The sequence below is a fragment of the Gigantopelta aegis genome, chromosome 8 (genome assembly GCF_016097555.1).
Source record: "Gigantopelta aegis isolate Gae_Host chromosome 8, Gae_host_genome, whole genome shotgun sequence".
Taxonomy (NCBI): domain Eukaryota; kingdom Metazoa; phylum Mollusca; class Gastropoda; order Neomphalida; family Peltospiridae; genus Gigantopelta; species Gigantopelta aegis.
This window is the reverse complement of record NC_054706.1, coordinates 14,133,146-14,157,212: the sequence shown is the minus strand read 5'-3', so window position 1 is coordinate 14,157,212 and position 24,067 is coordinate 14,133,146. Positions and strand designations below refer to the sequence as shown.

Sequence of the window (24,067 nt, the reverse complement as noted above, 5' to 3'; positions counted from 1 at the left end):
TATATTTATAAGCCTTCTGTTACCAACACGATGAAAATTCACAAAGAAACTTTTTTTGTTTCATTTTGTAATAATGAGTGAAAGGAAAGTTTATTCAAAGACATATCGGCATATTTGATATCTGTGGCCGTTTGATGACTGGCACACATGGCTCACATGGTATTTGTACTTAGACGCGTTTCTTTTATTGTTCACTATATTCGTATTAAAAATTTCTATTTATACACACACACACACACACACACACACACACACACACCAACATAAATATTAATAATATTGTCTAAAATGTGTCACTGACGGTAATATTATGTTATAGCTTGCACTTCTCAACGTGATACAGAGGGGAAAATAGTTCATTGGCGGCCATGTTGAATTGTGACGTCACATGGCCAATAGGGGCCACTGTTAGGTTGGTCCTGTATCACGTTTTCCTCTACACCAGAAGGCCTGATTGCATGCGAAGTGGAATGTTAGTATCACATTTTGCAAGTGTATTATACCATAACTCTACTATACCCCGTCCATTGCCAAATTAACCAGTGTTTATACAAAGTGGATACAACATTTAGTCTTTGGCTAATAATTTATTTTATATATGAAAGGAATTCATTGCAAAAATTTCAGCAAATAGATTTACAATTAGTTTTAAATGGTAAAAATACTCTAAGTGAAGAAGACAATAAAGAAATATTTTTTTCATGTACATAAGTATATAAATGAAACAAAAAACGTTTCCCTTAATTAGTAAATAAAGTATGGATCTTTAAAAAAAAAAAAAAAAAATTTTTTTATTTTTTACATTTTTATTACCCCAGAAACCATTTGGTAATGTCAGGGTTGGGGGCCCTGAAGTCATTACTTACAGTATGAATCTATAATATAACTACATATAGGCCTATATGTCAGGGATCTATCCAGACATTCTCTGGTACCCGAAAAGGTCCCCCTCCCAAAAGAAACAGGCATTGAAAATTCTCAATTTGTCTTCATTGTTTATTTTGTTTTCCCAATTTCATCTGCTATGGGACCCTAGTGAAAAATCCTGGACAAATCCCTGCATGTACATATATAAATATGCATGTATAGAGGTTATTCTCAACAAGGGAAGCAAAATGATGTGACGTGAATAACCTCTATTAAAAATAACCAATATACAATACCTTTACATTACAGTTTTCATATGGGCAGATAAAAAATAAGAGAGAATGTTCAAGTCAAGAAAGAGAAAGAAATAAAATAATTAAAAATTAAAAAATAAAGAGTAAAGAAAACAGATTTCCAAACTATAACCATTAACCATTAGTTTCGAAGAAAATTTGCCAAGGTCTTCAAATTTCTTCAAATTCACTGAACTGACATTTTTTATACAATATATATTTTTCAATTTGCAGTTTATCTTTTATTATATTTTGAAGTGCCTCAACATTTAGTCCGGACTTCTGAATTTTCATTCTATAAATGTAATATTTTACATTAATAATTAGCCAATTAATAAATCTGTATATTTGATTTGTAAGTCCAAACAAAACTATATTTTTGTCCAATGAGATGTGTTCAGCTTTGGCTTGTAACCAATATTCAACCGCTTTCCAGACTTCAGCAACTTTTGTACAATTATAAAACAAATGTTCCAATGTTTCTGGTTGGAGATAACAAAAATGACAAATATCAGAATCTATATATTTTATTTTATGCAAAAAGGTATTTGTTGCTATAGTTCTGTGTAAGATTTTATACTGGAACCACATTAAAGATGGGTCTTTTAAAACTGAAAACGGTAAACTGTAATAATATCCCCATATTTGTGGAAAAAAGTACAACCCAATTTACAATATTTTATTTGTGATGTAGGTATTACTTTATTCCTGTTCTATAATTGGTATATTGTTTTACATCCCTTTGCATCTTTTAGAAACATTCTTAGATTGAAAGGGAAAATTGGATTGTTCAAAGGTACAAATATTTGGTTATCAGTTTTAATATTGCCAATAAATGTTCTGATTGCTCTTATTAAAGTGGCATATTCTAAAAAAAATTGATTTTATATTGTATCTTGTTTTACAAACTTCATAATCCATAAACTGTCCTTGCTCATTCAATAAATCTTGTATAAAAATTATGCCTTTTTCAATATAGTGTTTATACAATATAGGTTTATCATCTTTAATGATATGACTATTATACCAAATATTTGTACTCATTATTTCATCATTATTTTCCCAAGTCTGTTTTTGTTATATCTTTAACCAACTTTGTAATACATTTTTCCAAAACAGATTTTTAATTAGTTTTTGTTTTTTTCTGAAGGAAATAATCACCGTAATTTAACAAAATTGCGGTCTTTAGTCCTGTTAATGCCTGGAATAGAGTTTTCCATTTTGATCTTTAAAATTATTACTATTTCTTTATTTTATTGTTACTATTATTTGTGTGGTGCGATGCCTTGTTTGTGTTTTCCTTTATCAAACCTGCTATCTAATTATAGAACACATAGAAAACTTTATTGCGTGCTTTTTCTGTTTCCTTTATTCTTTCTCTTTTTCAATAATATTTATTTCTGTTCATATTTAAATTGCAAAAATATATTACTGTCGTAACATGTATGTATTTTGGAGAAGGCCTAGTAAGTTGTGTAACTTGTGCCTAATCCATTTGTTCTTTAAAAAGCAATAAAATATGTTTCAATAAATCAATAAAATTTGCATTAAATTAATTACTTTTGAGTCATAACTAAATTAAATTAACTACTTTTAAGTAACAAGTAAATTAAATTTTAAAGTAAATATAAAATGTATCTGTAAACTGACTAAATAAAAATTTGTTGCAGAGTGAGCCATGAACACATTGTTATTGCGACGTTTGGATCAGAGGGGGAAGAAACCCGCTACCGTCACACAGATTACACCCACAGAAAGCATTAAATGACCGTTTATGTGAACTTCCCAACAGACAGGTGCACGACTCGATGTAAAATGCATGAAAAACTAATAACGACATGCATGAAAAACGAATAATTCATAAATCGCCTTACACGTAAGCTATGGTCTTTTCATACTGCATTTCTTTATAAATCCTTTTACTTTATTTCCCAGGATTAAAGCGCGTCACTTCTTTCTACTCTGATCGAGTTTATTTTAGCGATAATCTCTTCAAAGCCACTGACGTGGAACGCATTACGTAAAGCCAGATTCCAACGCCTAGGTTGGGCGCCACCCCCAAACATGTTTGAAATATTATGAACCTGTATGGCTCTGATTAAAGGTACACAAACAGAGAGTGCCACTTTAAACACCAGTGACGTGAACACCGCTCGGACCGCGGGTCTTTTTGTTCGTCAGACACAAACCAGATCAGCCGGCGGGCGAATTCCCACAAAAGGTAACAGTTGTAAATATACCTGGCGGTCAACGGGCGTCCTACGTTCAGTGCATAGTAAAATCAATTGACCGCCATTGTTTGTAACAGATACGGTAAGGCGTCTAATAACGTGAGTGGATGGCATCTGTTCCACGTACTGCGGTACCTTCTGTACATCGCAGATAAGACAACACCACTTAAAACATCGTCACAGCCGCCGAATACAAATCACGACGGTTTCTTTGACAAGGTTGTCCTTGTTGTTTATAGTGCCGGACACAAGAGGGGGTACACTAAAACACTATGATTGTTGAACTGAATTACAGGTGTCAAAAGGACAGAACACTGTCGTTGGGATAGTGTCTTTTGTGTTTTATGATAATATGTGTTTATCAATGTGATTCATAATTGTTCTTTTATCGAATTGATGGTTTCAAACAAACAGCTGAGGATATAACGATGAACATCATCGTATGACCGCTATGGTTAAAAATTTTAAAACAAAAATGCGAAAATTTACAGTTCACTTGAAATATATTATAAAATATTTCTTACACAATATGCCATAAACATTTTACCTTTGTTTGGTTTTAAAATCGATTTCGATTGTTCTACTAAATCCAGAAAGACAATGTTCAGTGTTCCACAAATGTCCGAGAAAGCCCTATGTAATTATAATAATACAGTTGACAATGTCCACTAGTCCAGACATAAAATCCACTAGTCCAGACATAAAATCCACTAGTCCAGACATAAAATCCAGTAGCGGGGACCGAGGACTAGATTGGATTTGCCAAACCCTGTTAGTGCTATTTAACACATTCCACTCGCTGTCCACTCGAATATAACAAGTGTCAGGGAAACAATATATTTAACTAAAATTTACAAAAATACACACAACTATGTGTCATGGTAAAAACTAATAATACACAACAGGCACTGATTATCCAAATAAATATTACTAAATATTCCAACACCAAACAAAAGTAACTAAACCTTTGTTTTATTAAATACAAAAGAGAAAGATTTGTCACCAGAAATTCAAGATCTCGCAAAATGTTTTACATACTGAGTGCCTATACCTATACCAGAGTGCCTATACCAGTTGTACTTTTGTAGTCCATAAACTCAACACAAACCAACACAACAATGAGTAATGCCCCTAGGTATTATTACTACAGAAAAAAAACATGCCGCGGCCCATTGTGTTCACTGCTTAAAATGTGACAATCAATAGAAAAAGAAGCTTACCTTTGAAGCTCTTAGTCCTACGTTGTAGGTATGCAAGATTTTGAATAAAAACAACAGCTGGAATAGTTTTACTCCAAGTTAGTCCAGTAAGTCACGGATGTTCACCTCTCTCTCTCTCTCTCCTTTGGCTACGTCCATAGCGGTGAGCGCATACCTGTCATTTGCCGAGATAACCACACACTATCGATCTGTCGTCCACGTGTTTGCTTTATCTTTAAACACACAGCGACCCGCCGCGACGTTCCGCTTGGATATAACCAATCTGAATGGTTAGCTGTGACAGCGCCCAACAGGAGAGGGCCTACCGTCTGCCGGCCCGTAGGAACCGGTCGGAGGTGGGGGAGGGGTGTGCTCCCCCACTTGAGGACAAAAATGTACATTAAAAAAAAATCCTTCTTTAGATATAAATATAAAAATGTGGCTTGTCCCTCCTCCTCCATTAGAGACAATGCCACTCCTCTAGAGGTTTTACACACACACCCTCCCCAGATATTGTTCATACGGACCTGATATTATGTATCAAGCGATCGATTGTAAGGCTGGTAAATGCTGGGTTCGCATCTCAGTACAGGCTAGGGTGGCTTATTTATCAAAGGCTGCCGACTGTTAAATATCAAAGGCTACCGACTGTTAATTATCAAAGGCTACTATTTAATGACACTTCTTACTGAGGACTTGACTATTACCAAAATAAAGGAATCGTTAACAGCGCCCCAGCACATTATTCAGGACTTGACTATTACCAAAAGAAAGGAATAGTTAACGGGGCCCCAGAACATTCTCTACTTTGAATGACGATACCAGTGACATTTTCAAAATCGTATATCTGTACAAATCGGAGAAAAATACTGTTTGACCATATCATGAGTGGTTATTTAATTTAGATGATAAACATCATATATATATAATTATATACATATAATTCTTTGTTTAGTGTTGAAGAAGAAACTCGCTGCCGACACAAAATATTATTCCATCTTATTGAAAGAAACATAATGTTTTGTGTAAAGACGTTTGATGCACTAGTTATACTCTGCTGCGAGCCTGGAGTAATTTATCTAATGTTATCGTTTCTGATCTCTCTCTCTCTCTCTTTCTCTCTCTCTCTCTCTCTCTCTCTCTCTTTGTGTGTGTGTGTGTCTCCTCCCTTCTGTCTCTTTCTCTTATTCTCTCTCTGTATATCTCTGTCTTTCTTTCTCTCTTTCTCTCACCCACTCTCTACCTCACCCTTTTCTATTTTTCTAAATACATATTTATTATATTTATCATCTTGACTCTATGCGATATTTATGTATTTGTAAAATGTAGGGAGAGGCCTTAATATAGGCCGATCCCCAACACGCTGTGACACGATGATTATGTAGCTATTTGAATATAGTATTTGGGACAAAGTTTTTGGGGAAAATTAAACATATATTTTCAACCAATATATCATTAGGTCATTTAGTAGGCCAACTTCCGAGCGACTTATGTACGAAATATCTTTTTCTTTTTTTTAGTATATAACATAAAGGTATAAGTTAAAGAGCTCCGAGAACATAGTAAAATAAATTAAATTATATTGTATATGGGTTCTCCATCCTCTCCTTTCATACTGGCCCCGTTTCCATACAGCGGTTACCCCATTTCGTGTCCTATTGACCCTGCCCTAGCATTCCAGTCACGCTTGTTTGCTTATGAATCAAATTCGCTGGTTGCAATAATTTTTCTGGCTGCGCGACAAAAGCGAAACTGTATGTGGGCCTAGAACATTCAGTTAAGCAGTGGCTGATTTCACTATTAGGTAACTAGTGATTTCACTTTTAGACGATGAATTGTTTCACTATTAAGTATCTAGTGATTTCACTATTAGACGAAGAATTGTTTCACTATTAAGTAACTAGTGATTTCACTTTTAGGCAATGAAGTGTTTTACTATTAAGTAACTAGTGACTTCACACGATGCTCTGTATCAGTATTAAGTGACTAGTGATTTAATTTTTAGTATGAAGTGTTTCAGTATTAAGTAACTAGTGATTTCACCTTTAAGACGAATTGTTTCACTATCAAGTAACTAATGGTTTCACTTTTAGCATGAATTGTTTCACTATTAAGTAACTAGTGGTTTCACACGAAGATTTGTTTCACTATTACGTAACTAGTGATTTCACTTTTAGTATGAATTGTTTCACTATTAAGTAACTAGTGATTTCACGTTTACACGATGCATTTGTTCGCTATTAAGTAACTAGTGATTTCACGTTTATACAATAAAATGTTTTACTATTAAGTAACAAGTGATTTCACTTTTAGTATGAATTGTTTCACTATCAAGTAACTAGTGATTTCACTTTTAGTATCAATTGTTTCACTGTCAAGTAACTAGTGATTTAATTTTTAGACGATAAAGCGTTTCACCTTTGAATAACTGTAGAGTTTAACTGGAGAGTTGACTATTAAACAAATGGTGACTTCATTGATAAAGAAATTGTGATTTCAGTATTAAACTAATGAAGATGTCATGATTAAACTGGTGATTTCACCATTACACACCAGCTAATTACACTTTTAGTTCTAGTATAATAATGCTGTCAAACTAGATTACCGTATTTCCACTAATAAGCACCAGGGTGTGTAACACTTTGCAACAAAATAAGTGCCGGGCCTCCAATAAACGCCGGTTAAGACAGCCGAAAACTGATTACTCCCTGGCATAATTTTAAAAACACAAAAAAAACCCACCTTATTAAAAACGACGGGTCCCTTTTTATCACTTCCTGTCTCAAAACGTTGAAGTTTAAAGTTTTGTTACAGTTCGAAACTAAAGTTTAAAAATAAATAAAATTGTAAGTTTGTACTTTTAAGCTTTAATTTGTAAAATTTGTTTGAAAACCATAAAGGCCGGGTGTCCAGTAAGCGACGGTCTCTCCAGTAAGCGCCGGGTCTGCGACCAGTTTGAAATGAATAGGCGCCCGGGCACTTATTAGAGAAAATACGAAGCCCTGTAATAACCGATATCTAATTTTGTGTTGGGGTGTCGTTATACATACATAAATTCATTCCCAATAACCGATAATTAATAAATCAGTGTGCTCTACTAGTATCAAACAACCTTGAACCCTTTTAACCGTTCATAGCGAAAGCGAACGAGAGTATTAAAACTGTATTTATCTTTGTGTTTTGCATTATTGAAATAAATATGTTATGACGTAGGCGACATTGCAGAACTGCATAAATAAAATGATCGATAATGTGATGCATTATGCATTAATCTTAAATTTTCAAACTATAAATAGGGCAGACTCATGTTAATTACTCACCGAACATAATCGATCTGAATCACGCACTGGGCCGGCCCTTAGCAACCGGGATGGGTGGGGAGGGAGGAGGTAGGGGGCTGTGTCCCCCGCTTATGGCCGACAATGTACGTTTGTTTCTTCTACTCTATATAAATAAAGAGATGAAAATCTGGCTTGTGCTCTCCACTACAAATTTTGCCTCCATCATTAGAGATTGCGCCCCCCCCCCCCCTCATCCCCCACACGTCACTTTAGATGTTCTTACAAGCCGGAGGGGTGTTTCACGTATTTTCTGCCCTTATTTTCCGGCACGTCTGAACCTATGTCCAGGTGAGAACCTATGCCCTGGAAGTGGATACGGTCATCTAAATACAGTACCACACCTCTACTCTTAACACAGCGTTATTTCCTGGAACACCCATATTGGTGGGAAAGGTGGGAATACTTCCTCTTTTGGTTTCTTGTTTACAGGTAACGCAAAACACGCTGACAGAATCATAGGCCTTTGTGTTTTAGTACGTTTATAAAGAACTTTTACATGGGTATCATTTAGCTTCTAAAAGGAACTATAATAGTGGCACCCGACATGCTATGTTAAGATAGTCTTACTTCAGAAATACACATTTGGGATTGATCAAGAAAATTCTGAGATGTTCAAAATGTTCAAAATGATTTAACAGTTTATAATTTACAAGCAAACGCTTCGACAATTTCTGACAACTCTCTCTCTCTCTCTCTCTCTCTCTCTCTCTCTCTCTCTCTCTCTCTCTCTCTCTCTCTCTCTCTCTCTCTCTCTCTCTCTCTCTCTCACACACATACACACACCTACAATCTTCACTTAGCATTATCCCATATGTATCAACGGCCTAATTCATATAATAATTTCCAAATAGATGTGACCCAATTATTATTTTTATACAAGTTTATACTCCACTATAGTTTATACTTCACTATACATTATGTGCAAAATACATTTTGGTTGTTTTTGAAGAAATAATTTTAACCAATATTTAATCGTGCGATAATTGCATTCATAAAGCAATGGGCATCTTCCTAATTCAACATATATCATAATATTTGCTGTAGGTAATTTAACCTTTGAAACAGTTTTAAGGAAAACTCCGTATTTTCCCAATTAGGGCCTACCTATGCTTTCTGAAATCCCCATATCTCAGAACCATAAAACAATAAACACACAAGATACATACGTATCAAATAATGACACCAATGAACTGTAATTAAAAATCGAAGTCTCAATATTTTGTTTCATGAAAAAGGAGTTTTCTCTTCCTTGTTCGGATATACATTCAATAGCAGGTGTGAATGTGTTGTTGTACACTCCGTGCTACACTCATTGTTATTCGGGGTTTTTATTGGACTGCAGGAGAAAAGATTCAACGTCATCTCCAGTTACACTGAAATACTTGCATGTGACCCCGACACTTGTGGTTGTAATCCAAATCTAGCAACCAGGAAGACACCCGCTTTTTACAAATGAATGGTGGATTGTGGTAGATGATGGATGCAGTGAATAGAATACTTTAGCTTGTAACACTACCCCATTGCCAGTTGCGAACGCTGTTCTACATAGAACACAAAAACCAGTGAACACAATAAAAAAAAAAGAATATTCAATGAATGAATGAATAAATATTGTTTAACTAGACTCCAGCACAAAAATAAATAAACACACACACACACACACACACACACACACACACACACACACACACACACCTGTAACCTGTATTAAATAGAGAATAATACATTCGTGGCTGTTAGATACCATTTATCTCACAACGAGTTGTTTTAAAATGTATCTAACAAGCGAAAGCGAGTTTGATACTTTTTAAACAACGAGTTGTAAGATAAATGGTATCTAACAGACACGAATGTATTATTCTATTTCTTACATATCCTAAATAAACCCCCAGATTTTACACTAATTTTAACATCTTTCTCGAGTAAAAGTTATTTACAGCCATTGCACATGTAGCTAACTTACGCGTCACAGACACATGATTGCAAGGTTAACTATGTCACAATGTAATCGATTTCCACCGTGTTTTTTTTTTTATTGGACGTATGGCATTGGTGAACTGGTATACGTACGTGTGTAAACAACTATGTGTTATCAAAAATAATGCATGGTGTTCTCACCAACAGTGTGTAAGAAAACTGGTTAATATCTGGAATTGCCACAGAGCTACTCTAGACTACACAAAAAAAAAAGATAAAAAAAAGAGATAAAAAATCCCCAAAGAAAAAACTTTATCCAACAAATCCAGATTTAGACACCTTGGCTTCCGGACTAATACAGAGATAAAGTCGTAAATATGAATAGTTTTACCTTCGAATAAATTAAAACTTATCAACCCACCCACCCCACCACGCACGAAAAATTAGAACAGACACTATGTGTATAATTTATAACCGAGGTACGCCAAATATCACTACGAATAAACTACAGATTCTAAACTGTTTCTAGGATTTATCTTATTTACCATGACTCGTCAAATGGGGTTGTATATCGCTGGAGGCAAAGGAGAATATACACGTTTTATTGACTTTGAATATTCCAACACTGGCTGTAGCAATAAAAGCAAGATGTAAACCTTGGCAAGTACATAGGCGAGAGTTTCTGTATTGCCGCTTGTATATAATATATCCAGAGATGAAAATTAATGACACTGAACAAAAAACAAATCTGGTTTGTACAATGTAGAGGGTTACGGTGACCAAAGTTTGTTTGCTTTTCTTTAACGACACTACTAGAGCACACTGATACATAGATCATCGACTAATGAATGTCAAACATTTAAAAATGTTTTTTAACACGTAGTCGTAGAGGAAAGCAGCTACAGTTTTCCATTAGCAGCAAAGGGGATCTTTGATATGTACTTTCTGATAGATAGGGTAGCACTTACCACGGCCTTTAATATACCAGTCGTCGGGCACTGATTGGGGCGGGGGAAAACCAGTCAGAGAATGGGTACAGTGAGGATGTGGTTTGATTTTACAATTGAAGAACCTAAGGCGGGTGCTGTACCAATTGAACTAGACCCCCCCCCCCCCCCACACACACACAGTGTCTAAGTAAAAACCAACAATACTGAGTGAAGATATATTTTGATATAAGGGCGGGACGTAGCCCAGTGGTATAGCGCCTGCTTAATGCGCGGTCAGTCTGGGATCGATTTCTTTCGGTGAACCCATTTGGCTATTTCTTGTTCCACCCAGTGCACTATGACTGGTATACCAAAGGCCGTGGTATGTGCTACCCTGTCTGGTGGATGGTGCATATAAAGGATCCCTTGCTACTAATGGAACAATGTAGAGTGTTTTCTCTGTAAGACTATGCCAACATTACCAAATGTTTGACATCCAATAGCCGGTTATTAATAAATCACTGTGCTCTAGTGGTGTCGTTAAATAAAACAAACTTTACTTTTACTTTGATGTACCATTTATAGCATTGGTTGAGACGGGGGAAACTAAAACAATCAGAGAATGGGTCCACCGAGGAGGTTCGATCTTACGACTCAGGCACCGTAGGTGAGCGCTCTACCGACTGGGCTATATCCCGCCTCCTTACTGTGACAAAGATGTGTCAGTCTACTCGCCAGTAATACACCAAAATAATAATCTGTAGAAAAGTGTTGTAAAGGCGACTCCACACGATACGAGTGCCTCGCACGAATATAGCCAATTGCAGCATTATGATTTCATCGGATGAAGGGACGGGACGTAGCCCAGTAGCAAAGCACTCGCTTAATGCGCGGTCGGTCCAGGATCGATCCCCGTCAGTTGGCCCATTGGGTTATTTGTCGTTCCAGTCAGTGCACCACGACTGGTATATCAAAGTCCGTGGTATGTATATACTACTCAAAACAATTTAAGGGTCAGACGATATTTTCGACATTATTTTCTGAATGTCAATTATATTAGCTAGACCATAATGTCACGCATGATATTGTTCCATTTTGACGAAAGTGGGTCTAAGCAACCCATAAATGAATTAAAATCCACTGTCATTGACACTGTCGACTAGTTCTAATGGCGAAAACATGCTTACATTTGCACGTAAATTAGGGCGAAAGCGAAAGGTCTGCTAAGTGCCCATAACTTGCTTTTTCACAAAGCGCTTCATTTGCACGCTTTGCATGTGTATTCCATGTTCCTAATGCTGAATTTCCGTATAATTGGAGCTTGCGTTCGTGTACAGTACACTCTCCAAATTTGACAATGGTACGACGTCAACGTCAACGCACAACCACTGCACGCCGATTACGTGACAATCTGCGGACTGCGACTGGAACTCGAGTGTCTGATCAAACCATACGCAATCGTCTGAGAGCCAATAATCTACGCTGCCGTCACCAGGCTGTTCGACCACCACTCCTACCACGTCACAGAACGGCCAGACGTCACTGGTGCACACTTCATCTGCGGTGGCAACGTGTTCAGTGGGGTCGAGTGATGTTCACTGATGAGTCCAGGTTTAGTCTCCAGTTCAACGACGGTCGGGTTCGTGTCTACAGACGTCCTGGGGAGCGCTTCGCTGACGTTAACGTTGGAGAACGTCACCGGTTCGGTGGTGGCAGCGTCATGGTGTGGGGCGGCATCTCTATCCACCACAGGACCCCCCTCTATGTGGTGGATGGCAATCTGAATGGAATCCGCTATCTGAATGAGATTATCCGGCCGTTGATTCTCCCAGGCCTTCAGCAGATTGGCGGCGGGGCAGTTCTGCAGGATGACAATGCCAGACCCCACCGCGCCAGGGTGGTAACGGACTTTCTTAGACAACAAGGTATCGCCAGGATGGATTGACCAGCATATTCGCCTGACTTGGCCCCAATAGAGCACGCCTGGGACGAATTAGGCAGGAGAGTTCGGGATAACCATGCCCCTCCGGCCAACCTTCATGATCTGGGTCAACTTCTTATGGCAGAGTGGCAGGCCATTCCCCAAGAGTTCTTCACACGTCTGATCAACAGCATGAGGCAACGATGTGTTGAGTGTATTCGCGCCAGGGGTGGATTCACACACTATTAAACGAATGTTCTAATGTGTAAAATCCATGTTTGACAACCTTCAACTTTGACAGCATGTCATGTGACTTTCTTGTATACAGTGACGTTTATTTGTTTTTTTTTTGTAAATATGGAAAAATTAATTAAATTTTTGGTGTAGTTTACATCATCAATCTAATACACTCTGAAACTTATTTGGTTATAAATTTTTTACCCTTAAATTCTTTTGAGTAGTATATATATTATCCTATTTATGGGATGGTGCATATAAAAGATCCCTTGCTACTGATAAAAAAATGTAGCGGGTTTCCTCTCTAAGACTTTATGTCAAAATGACCAAATGTTTGACATCCGATAGCAGATTATTAATAAATTAATTTATTTCTAGTGGTGTCGTTAAACAAAACAAACTTTCATCGGTTGCAATGCAATCAGCTATTCGTGTACGAGGCACTCGTATCGCGTGGCGTCGCCTTAATAGAAACTGTATCGTTCACGGTGATTACGAAACTGTCATTATCATATTCAATATCATATCTGTACACAAGACGCTGTCCAAAAGAAGTTATGACACAGTTGTGAGGACATGCAGCCATCTGCTAGTTTCAGACGTGATGGGAGGCGTCGTTGACTACCCTAACCGGCCTCCGTGGTGTCGTGCTTACGCCATCGGACTTAGGGCTGGTAGGTACTGGGTTCACAGCACGGTACCGGCTCCCACCCAAAGCGAGTTTTAACGACTCAATGGGTAGGTGTAAGACCATTACACCTTCGTTTCTCTCACTAACCACTAGCCACTAACAACTAACCACTAACCCACTGTCCTGGACAGACAGCTCAGATAGCTGAGGTGTGTGCCCAGAACAGCGTGCTTGAATCTTAATTAGATATAAGCACGAAAATAAGTTGAAATAACTGCCCGAATTCCGCACAAAAATTGTCATTCTATTTTTAGTAGGAACCTGCCCAGGTTTCAAGGACAATAGTAGCTGGTGCAGGGACACTAGTTCAAATTAAATTACAGGAATTTACTGTCCTACAATTTTCAGACTGGTAGCGTTAACTGAGCAATTAAAAGTGGGTGCACTTCGAACTTTGACCCTATGTGATTAATTTAATTTTAGTGACAGAAATATATGTGGTACTATTTAGGAGACGTCTAGTTACCGACGATCTTGATGGCATACTACACACGGAATTTAAAATCGAAAATAATATTAGCTGCATTCCGGGATACCTTTTCTATCATTTTAAAAAGTAAAAGTTTAATTTGAAAAATGGAAAACAACATAAAGTTTTACATATACTCTGTTTAATATCTGATTGCCCTGTGCGTCTTTGGTTTAGCAAATAATAAAAACATAATTTACCTAATCCATTCAATTTCTTTATCATTTAATATTAAAATATTCTTTGTTCATGTTGATTAGTATTTGTAATGACAGATTATTTTAGTTCGAACGTAAATTATTAGTTGGCCTACATACAATAGAAGTATTTGAAAACGTTTAGGTTTTTCACTGTTAGACTGGCTGGAGTTATCACCCTTGAAAGATGCATTTTAATCAATTGTGAAAGAAATGTCCGGTAACTCATCTTCGCAAATAATCATTTACAATACTATCAATTGGAATTTAATTAACAATAATATATTTGTTGTATAATAATGAAATATACTCTATAGGGAAATGTTTTTAATAAGTATAACACATTTATATAAAATAAAATTGTAGCCTCCAGTGAGGATCGAACTCACGACCCCTGGTTTACAAGACCAGTGCTCTATCCACTGAGCTATAGAGGCGATGCATTTATATCGCAAAAATATTTAACAGTATACTCATAACGCCTTGACCGCCTCGCTATTTAAATTTACGACAGTAAAACAGTAAAATAACCGATCTACATCATACACAGTTGTAGTCTATGGGCCAGACCTGAAATTTAACTGAGTAGAAAAAGTGTTGTGGAGTGTTTGGAATAGTACTATGCATGTAGTTAAAGGGACATTCCTGAGTTTGCGGCAATTTTTAAGTGTTATCAATTATCAGACTTTTCGACGACTGTGCTTACATATCAAATATATTTTTCTGCATACAATATTAGTGGCTGTATATTAAACGTATTTCTGATCGTTCTAATATTTGTACTATGTTAAATTTCATTTTATTTCCTAAAAAAGATTTTTTCGTACGTACGAAATTATTTGTAGACAAAATCCAGTTTGGGCTTTTTACAAATATTAAGACGACCAGAAACATATTGAATATACAGACACTGATATTCTAAACAAGAAAATATATTTAATATGAAAGTGTAATCGTAGAACTATTTTATTAGTCGGAAACATCTTACAATGGAGCAAACTCAGGAATGTCCCTTTAATGAATTAATGACTTTGTTACAATTTGTAACCTGTGTATGTTACTATGTAGGCACATCGGGCTATTTCTCGTTCCAGCCACTGAGCCAGTGCATCGTGACTGATATATCAAATACTGTGGTATGTGCTATCCTGTCTTTGGGATGGTGCGTGTAAAAGATGTAGCGAGTTTTCTTTCTAAGACTATACGTATAAAAAATGGCCAAATGTTTGATATCCATTAATAGCCTATGATTAAAATATCAATGTGATCTAGTGATCAAAGTTTAACTTTTTTCATTTTAACTTTAACTTTTTTTTGCAAATAATACAAGTAATAACTTTCGGGATAGCACTCAGTAAACATATTTTGACTCAATGAGGCGAGGTCAAATTATTGACATATATAGTCTAGGTAGGAGAAACAATAAAACATTACAACCATCGATCACTATGCTTGGAGTTAATAAATTATACAAGTAGTAGATTTTTGGATATCACTGAGTAAACATAATTAGGCGAGGTCAAATTATTGTCAAATATACATAATAGAATAAGGTAGGGGAAACAAAATGTATTATAACTTTACAACCGATCAACATAGACTCACACATTACCATTCAAAATGTGGATATAAAATCCCTCTACACACTGATGTATGGTGAATGCACAAACTGGGTTAATAATTAGGTCACAGGCGGGTGGGTGGTGGTGGTGCTATGGAATTTTGAATGGAGCCGTTAATGCCAAAGAGAAAGGGTGCGCAGTTTTGACTGAGGAAATTTGGCGCAATTTTGAGCGGTCGGTCGAAAGGTAAATGGCCGAGCTAGTATAGGTTTTGAATCGAGAGTAGCTCGTTAGTGAATCGAGAGTAGCTCGTTAGTTAATAATTTGCGACTTTGTAAGATGAATAGAATAGAATAGAATAGAATAGAATAGAATAAGAATAGAATAGAATAGATGTTTAACGACACCCCAGCACGAAAACTACATCGGCTATTGGGTGTCAAACATTGGTAAATGCAAAAATAATGTGATGATAAACATCAATATAAAAATTCAACAGTTAAATTAAATCACAGTGTAAAGAAATGTGCACAAAATACAAATATCACAGATAGATAACATTAAAATTTCGTAAGATGAGTAAGTCAACTTGGTAGCAATCAGTGCTGCTTCTATTAGAGATTACAACTTGACAGCGCAAACAATAAAAATACTTCTGAGAACAATGCATAATGAAATCAGTATTGATTGAAGTGAACTCGCCATCCTGAATTGGTTATGTTCCTAATTACATCCGTTGTCTTCTTTTTCAGATTTACAAGACCGAACACAGTTGTTTTGTTGTTTCAACACACCAAGAAGGCAGAACAAAATACAAAGGTCTTTCTAAAATGACTCTTAAATCAGTGTTCTATTGTGTATATGTACTGACAACATTCAGGGTCATATCGTAGATGCATTCTAGGATACTGTTTCTGAAATGACTCTTAAATCAGTGTTCTATTGTGTATATGTACTGACAACATTCAGGGTCATATCGTAGATGCATTCTAGGATACTGTTTCTGAAATGACTCTTAAATCAGTGTTCTATTGTGTATATGTACTGACAACATTCAGGGTCATATCGTAGATGCATTCTAGGATACTGTTTCTAAAATGACTCTTAAATCAGTGTTCTATTGTGTATATGTACTGACAACATTCAGGGTCATATCGTAGATGCATTCTAGGATACTGTTTCTAAAATGACTCTTAAATCAGTGTTCTATTGTGTATATGTACTGACAACATTCAGGGTCATATCGTAGATGCATTCTAGGATACTGTTTCTAAAATGACTCTTAAATCAGTGTTCTATTGTGTATATGTACTGACAACATTCAGGGTCATATCGTAGATGCATTCTAGGATACTGTTTCTACCATTTTAAAAGTAGAACAAGTAAAATATTAATTATTTGGGGTAAATGGGAAACAACTTTTTCAAACAAACTGTCAAAGTCTTATTAATAAACTTTTACATCTACTCAGTTTCTGTAGTAAATTTAACATGTTTTTGTAGTTAAGTCTTTAGTTTAGCAAATAATACAAACATAATGTACCTAATCCATTCAACTGATTCATCATTGAGGTAGAAAATGTTGTTTGCTCAAGTATTTTCAATGCTGGATTAATTTATTTTGAACAGAAATATTAGATGGTACATGGTAGAAGTATTTGAAAACGTTTAGGTTTTTCAATGTTACACTGGCTGGAGTTATCACCCTCAAAATATGTATTTTTAATCAATGATGGACCGGTAACACATCTTCGCAAATACCCATTTACAAAACTATCAGCTGTTTTATATTAATGAAATATACTATCTAGAGAAATGTTCCCAATAAGTACAACACAATTATACAAAATAAAGCCGTAGCCTCCAGTGAGGATCGAACTCACGACCCCTGGTTTACAAGACCAGTGCTCTATCCACTGAGCTATAGAGGCGATGCAGTTATATGGAAAATATATTTAACACCTTGAACAAAACACAATTTACGATAGTGAAACGGTAAAACCACCGATCTACATCGGTAAATCATATAATACAGTTATAGTCTATGGGCCAGACCTGAAATTTAACTAATTAGTATCACCCGAGCGGGCAAAGTGTTGTGTAGTGTTTTGAATAGCACTATGCCAGTAGTTAATAAATTAATGACTTTGTAACTTAAGCAAGTAGTAGACTTTTTGATAACACTCAACAAATATGATGTGTCGAGGTCAAATTATTGTCAAATATACATAGGTAGAGGAAACAAAATGTATCATACCTTTACAACCAATCAACATAGACTCACAAATTACCATTGAAAATGTTGGTATTAAATCCCTTTACATACTGACCTAATTATGATGAATGCACAAATTAGGTTAATAATTAGCTCACAGAGTCATGCCATTTTGTTAACTTTGGCATTAAGTCGACAGAGAGAAAGAGAGGACCCCCCCCCCCCCACACACACACACACATAGACTATTCCTATTATAGTAACGCAATGGACTGTTTATAATTATGCATTGGCAAGATTTTTTGAGAAGTGTGGCGATGGATAGATAGATAGATAGATAGATAGATAGATAGAGTAGATGTTTAACGACACCCCATCACGAAACCTACATCGGCTGTTGGGTGTCAAACTATGGTAAATGCAAAACATTAAGTGTGGCGATACTGTATGTCACCTCATCAGTAATTCAGCAAAACAATATCTATTTTTTATAATTTGTAATACAAAATGTAACATTATTGACGAATACTAAACTCATTAGCATATTTAATGTCGTATCTCTGCAGAAGATGGAGTCCAAAAGATATGACAATCGTTAGGATATGCAGCTATGACTCAGTGTTCATAAACTGGATCTATAGAGATGAACAGGTATTGACCACGATATATGGTTTGATATGTAGGACTGCCGCTGTAGTCTCCAAAAAGACGTTCTATAACTCTCGTAAACAATGGTACGTTTGAATGTGCACAGAGATGTGTATAGAATACTATTTGAAACAAGTATAGTTTGTTTTGTTTAACGATACAACTGAGCACGTTGATTTATTAATCATCGGCTATTGGATGTTAAACATTTGGTAATTTGGCATATAGTCTTAGAGAGAAAACCCGTTACATTTTTCCATTAATAGCAAGGGATCTTTTATATGCACCATCCCATAGACAAGATAGCACATACCACGGCCTTTGATTTATCAGTTGTGGTGCACTGGCTGGAACGAGAAATAGTCCAATGGGTCCACCGACGGGGATCGATCCTAGACCAACAGCGCTTCAAGCGAGCGCTTTACCACTGGGCTACGTCCCGCCCCCAAGGAACTATAGTGTATGCCATCAAATCAAATCGCAGACGACAATAGTGACATATGTGGCTGAAATTGCTACACGCAGCGTTTTCATCAAGACACACTGTCATATAAGCACTACAACCTCTTGAAGTAAATCGAACGGCCTCTGTGGCGTCGTTGTTAGGCCATCGGTCTACAGGCTGGTAGGTACTGGGTTCGGATCCCAGTCGAGGCATGGGATATTTAATCCAGATACCGACTCCAAACCCTGAGTGAGTGCTCCGCAAGGCTGAATGGGTAGGTGTAAGCCACTTGAACCGACCAGTGATCCATAACTGGTTCAACAAAGGCCATGGTTGTGCTATCCTGCCCGTGGGAAGTGCAAATAAAAGATCCCTTGCTCCCTGTCGTAAAAGTGTAGCCTATGTGGCGACAGCGGGTTTCCTCTAAAAACAATGTCAGAATGACCATATGTTTGACGTCCAATAGCCGATGATAAGAAAAAAAAAACCCAATGTGCTCTAGTGGCGTCGTTAAATAAAACAAACTTTACTCTTTTTTTTTAAGTAAATCATAAAACTGGGGATTAAACTGCTAGTTTCAGTCGTAACGGTAAGCGTCTTTGACTACCCTAGTTCCGCACAAAAACTATCCTTCTATTTTCAGTAGGAACCCGTACAAGTTTGAAGCACATTAGTAGCTGGTGCACTGACATTAACTTAAATTGCAGCAAGTTACTGACCTGCTGAAACAACATGTTACGACAACAAGTCAGGACTGGTAGCGTTAAATAGGAAATGAAAAGTTGGGTGCACTTGGAACTTTGACCCGAAATATTGTACTACTTAGGAGAATCCACTGATCTGGATTACAAACTGCAGAAGGATTTTAAAATTAAAAAAATAATCTTAGATGCATTCTGAGATACCTTTTCTACCATAATAAATGTAGAACAAGTAAAAGTAAGAATTTAATTTGGGACAAATGGAAAACAACTTTCTGAAACAAACTGTCAAAGCTTTGTCGATAAACGTGTACATCTATTCAGTTTGCATGGTAAACGTAACATTTTCTGATTAAGTGTCTTTGGTTTAGCAAAAACTGCCGACAGAATTTATCTAATCCATTCAACTTCTTCATCATTTTAGCAGAGAATGTTCATGTTGATAAGTATTTTCAATGATAGATTATTTTATTTTTAACAGAAATTATTAGTTGGTCAGCTGTAGAAGAATTTAAAAGCGTTGGGGTTTTCACTGCTAGACTGGCGAGAGTTATCGCCCTTGAAATATGCATTTTTATGAATAATGAAAGGACCGGTAATTCATCTTCGCTAATATTCATGTACCAAACTATCAATTGAAACTTAATTAATGTTATGCCTGTCATGTAATAATAAAATGTACTCAGGAAATATCTTTAGTAACAAATATAACAATAAAAATGCAGCCTCCAGTGAGGATCGAGCTCACGACGCCTGGTTTACTAGACCAGTGCTCTTTTTTTTCTTTTTTCTTTTTATTTCTCAAACTTAATATTGCACGTATACATAAATGCATATACATAGAACAGATAATAAATAAACACAAACTCACACGTACACAACCAGAACCACTCTCACATTTATCCTAATATCCTAAACCCTAACACACATTCGCAAAAACATATTAAAAACCACAAACACACACAACAAAACACCAGCCACACAAAGATACATGCCACCCATCACCCCCCCCCCCAAAAAAAAAAATTAATAAAAAAAAAAAAAAAAAAAAAAAAAAAAAATTAAATAACAATAATAATAAATAAATATAGTAATAATAATAAATAAATAAATCCTAATTTTAATAATTTGTAACTACTGAGTTAAACACATTAACTGACAAAATAAACAACTTTGTATAGAAAATAATGTCATGAAATAAGCTATTGCTAATAGTTCCAAGTTTATCCACACCCTCACACATATACTTCTTTTAGTGTCTCTCTTCCACACCTTTTGCACGCACAATTCGTCTCTTTTTGTTTTCTGGTGACCACAGTATTTATAATCGTCTCGTCGGCTGGGCGTTTGATCAGCTGCGACCGACGCCTTAACTTTTGCGGTTGACCACTGTCAGTGTCTGTTGCCATGGTATCCGCGTCCTTCTTGTCACAATTAGCGATACATTTCACTCCCTTGTGTTCACCTTTTTCAGTCACTGGGACACTTGTTTTCATGTACGGCTTTACTAACACTTTTCTCCTCAGCATGGTTTTCCTGCGTAGCCAATCGTGCTGTGACTGCTTCATTCATCCCGTCACTATCACTGTCACTATCATCAAACCACTCGCTATCATGTTCATGCTCACTACACACACACTCATTATTCCCACACCTTTCACATAGAAATTTTTTATTGCAGTTTCTCGCGTAATGTCCTTTTCCTTTGCAAAAATGACACACAGTATCGGAGCAGTCTTTAATCACATGATTGTCCGACATGCAGTTATAACATACTTTGAGTTGGTTGTCATGCAGCACATTGAAATACTCCACACCCTCCACTGTATTGAATTTCATTGAATACGGTAAACTCTTTATGTTGGGTGGGAATTTCACACGCACATACCTTGTTCCGTCTGCAATGTGTGTACCCTTATAAAATCTTCTGTAAATTGAAGTAATCAGTTCAATATTCAAAGATTTTAATCGTTCTTCAATTTCGTCATCAGAAATATATGCAGGCAAACGCAAAAACGATACCACAACACTGTCCGAATGTAGTAGTCTCGCTCTCATCTTGCGACCGTTTAATTCTAATCAGTCATTTTCCGAAATTATCCTAGCTTGAATAACGTCATCAAATGCCACCTCATATCGATCAGGCCCCTTTGGAACACAGGCGCGAATCACATCCCCTACTTGCTCTGTCAAAAAGTCAATCAACTCACCAGCCGCCATTTTCTTATTATCGCCAACATCAATTACAACTGTGGATTCCTTCTTGTATGATATTTTCTTCTTTTCTTCTCTCTCCATGTCTCCTCCTCCACTCATATCTTTACTCTAACCTCAAAATCTCAACTCAAACAGACTAACAATGTAGATAACGCCAATTCAAAACTTTCAATACGGGAGCCGAGGTGAAACACGTCCACCATCGACAAAACCCTAACCGGAAGTTCCAAAGACCAGTGCTCTATCCACTGAGCTATAGAGGCGATGCGTTTATGTCGCAAAGCATATTTAACAGTATACTCACTAAGAGAACGCCTCGTCCGTTAGAATAACTCTAAATTACGACAGGACAATGAAACATTAAAACCACCGTTATAGCACAGTTATAGTCCATCGATTAAACCTAAAGATTAACGAATTGGTATCACCAGTGCGGTCAAAGTCTCGTGGTGGTTTTTCAAATAGCATTATGCCTCCATCTCCCTTGTTATTCAGTAAAAAAAAGGGTATGGCTTCTTCCCTTCTTCCCTTTCCCCTGCGTGTGCTGTAACCTCACCGTGGTGCAGGGGTGTAACATTCTCTTTGAGATTGGCCAATACAGCACAAATTGAAATTTTGAGTAAAAGTCAGTATCTATCTGTGATATTTGTTTTTTTACACAGTTCTTTACACTGTTTTTATTTAAATCTTGAATTTTTATATTAATGTTGATCATCACCGTATTTGTTTGCATTACCATAGTTTGACACCCAATAGCCGATGTATTTGTCGTGCTTGGGTGTCGTTAAACATTCATTCATTCATTCATTTACCATAGTTTGACACCAAATAGCCGATGTATGTTTCGTGCTGGGGTGTCGTTAAACATTCATTCATTCATTCATTCTTCCCTTCCCTTCCCTATTTCACGGCCCTTGTTAAACTTACAGTTCGCTGCTTATTCTGTTCCGAACACATGGTGTGTTCTTAGTTGCCCCACAAAAGCTCAAGATTATGTGTATCAAGCAATAATAGTTTGATGATAATGATTTTTAAAAAATTATTATTATTATTATTATTTTAAGTACTGATGATACTGTGTTTAAATATCTTTAAGAAATATAGTTTACGGCATCTCCACAAAATCATAGATATAATTATAAACTTTTTCCTTGATTAAAATTAGTGTTAGGAATGCCGAACGATTTATATATATATATATATATATATATATATATATATATATATATATATACTCAAAAATAAACTTCACACAACTAGATGCGATTTTACTGTATAATATGTATACATACAACGGCTTGTCAAACTGTGTACGAAAGTGGCATTTACCTCATTCTCATTCCAACCGTTACCAGTGCTTCTAAGGCCGTGGGATGTATCGTTTTGTAGATGAGGAACGTGTACATTAAAATATCTGTTGTAGTTCATGTGTTATTAGTTGGATTAAAACCACCCATGCGTAGTTAACCCTTCATGCATAAGGCCTCACTCTCACTAACCACTAACAATTAACAAGTAACGTCCTAGACAGACAGCCCAAATAGCGAGGTGTGTGCCCAGGACAACGTGTTTGAACCTTAATTGGATATAAGCACGAAAATAAGTTGAAATGAAATGAAAAATGAGATCATTTCTTTGATGCTTGCTTATATATTGAAACACAATACAATCAAACCTGTGTTAAGCAGCTACCAAAGTTTCAAAACGTGGTCTTTTACAACAGGTGACGTTTTAATGCAGGTCAGTTTGTACTATATTAGGAGATTTGGAAGAAAATAAATGTAGCCTCTTAACTCAGGTGGCTGCTTACTACAGGTCAATGTAAATGTATACTATATTAGATGATTGGGAGAATAAAAATGTGGCTTGTTAACACAAATGGTTCGTAATACAGGTTGCCGCTATAGCAGGTTTCACCGTAGTTTCGTTTTATTTAAATATGCCTACCCCATCGTTTGTTTCTGGAACATTTCGAACAGATTAAACAA

General features: G+C 36.3%; 1 protein-coding gene and 2 non-coding genes across 4 annotated transcripts in view; all 3 read right to left on the bottom strand.

Moving 5' to 3' along the window:
• The window catches only part of LOC121378559, a 69,980-nt gene extending 65,139 nt beyond the window's left edge, over nucleotides 1–4,841 (bottom strand). Inside the window, exon 1 of one of the 2 annotated variants that reach the window (XM_041506789.1) lies at nucleotides 4,612–4,841. The gene's annotated coding sequence lies outside the window, so the exon portion shown is untranslated. The remainder of the gene's footprint in view (nucleotides 1–4,611) is intronic. The other variant, XM_041506793.1, reaches the window with a different exon arrangement.
• A 9,815-nt stretch (nucleotides 4,842–14,656) lies between these two features.
• Trnat-ugu lies at nucleotides 14,657–14,729 on the bottom strand. The gene has a single exon. It is a non-coding gene; the product is annotated as a tRNA-Thr (tRNA).
• Nucleotides 14,730–17,711: 2,982 nt separating this feature from the next.
• Trnat-ugu lies at nucleotides 17,712–17,784 on the bottom strand. The gene has a single exon. It is a non-coding gene; the product is annotated as a tRNA-Thr (tRNA).
• Between the last annotated feature and the right edge of the window lie 6,283 nt (nucleotides 17,785–24,067).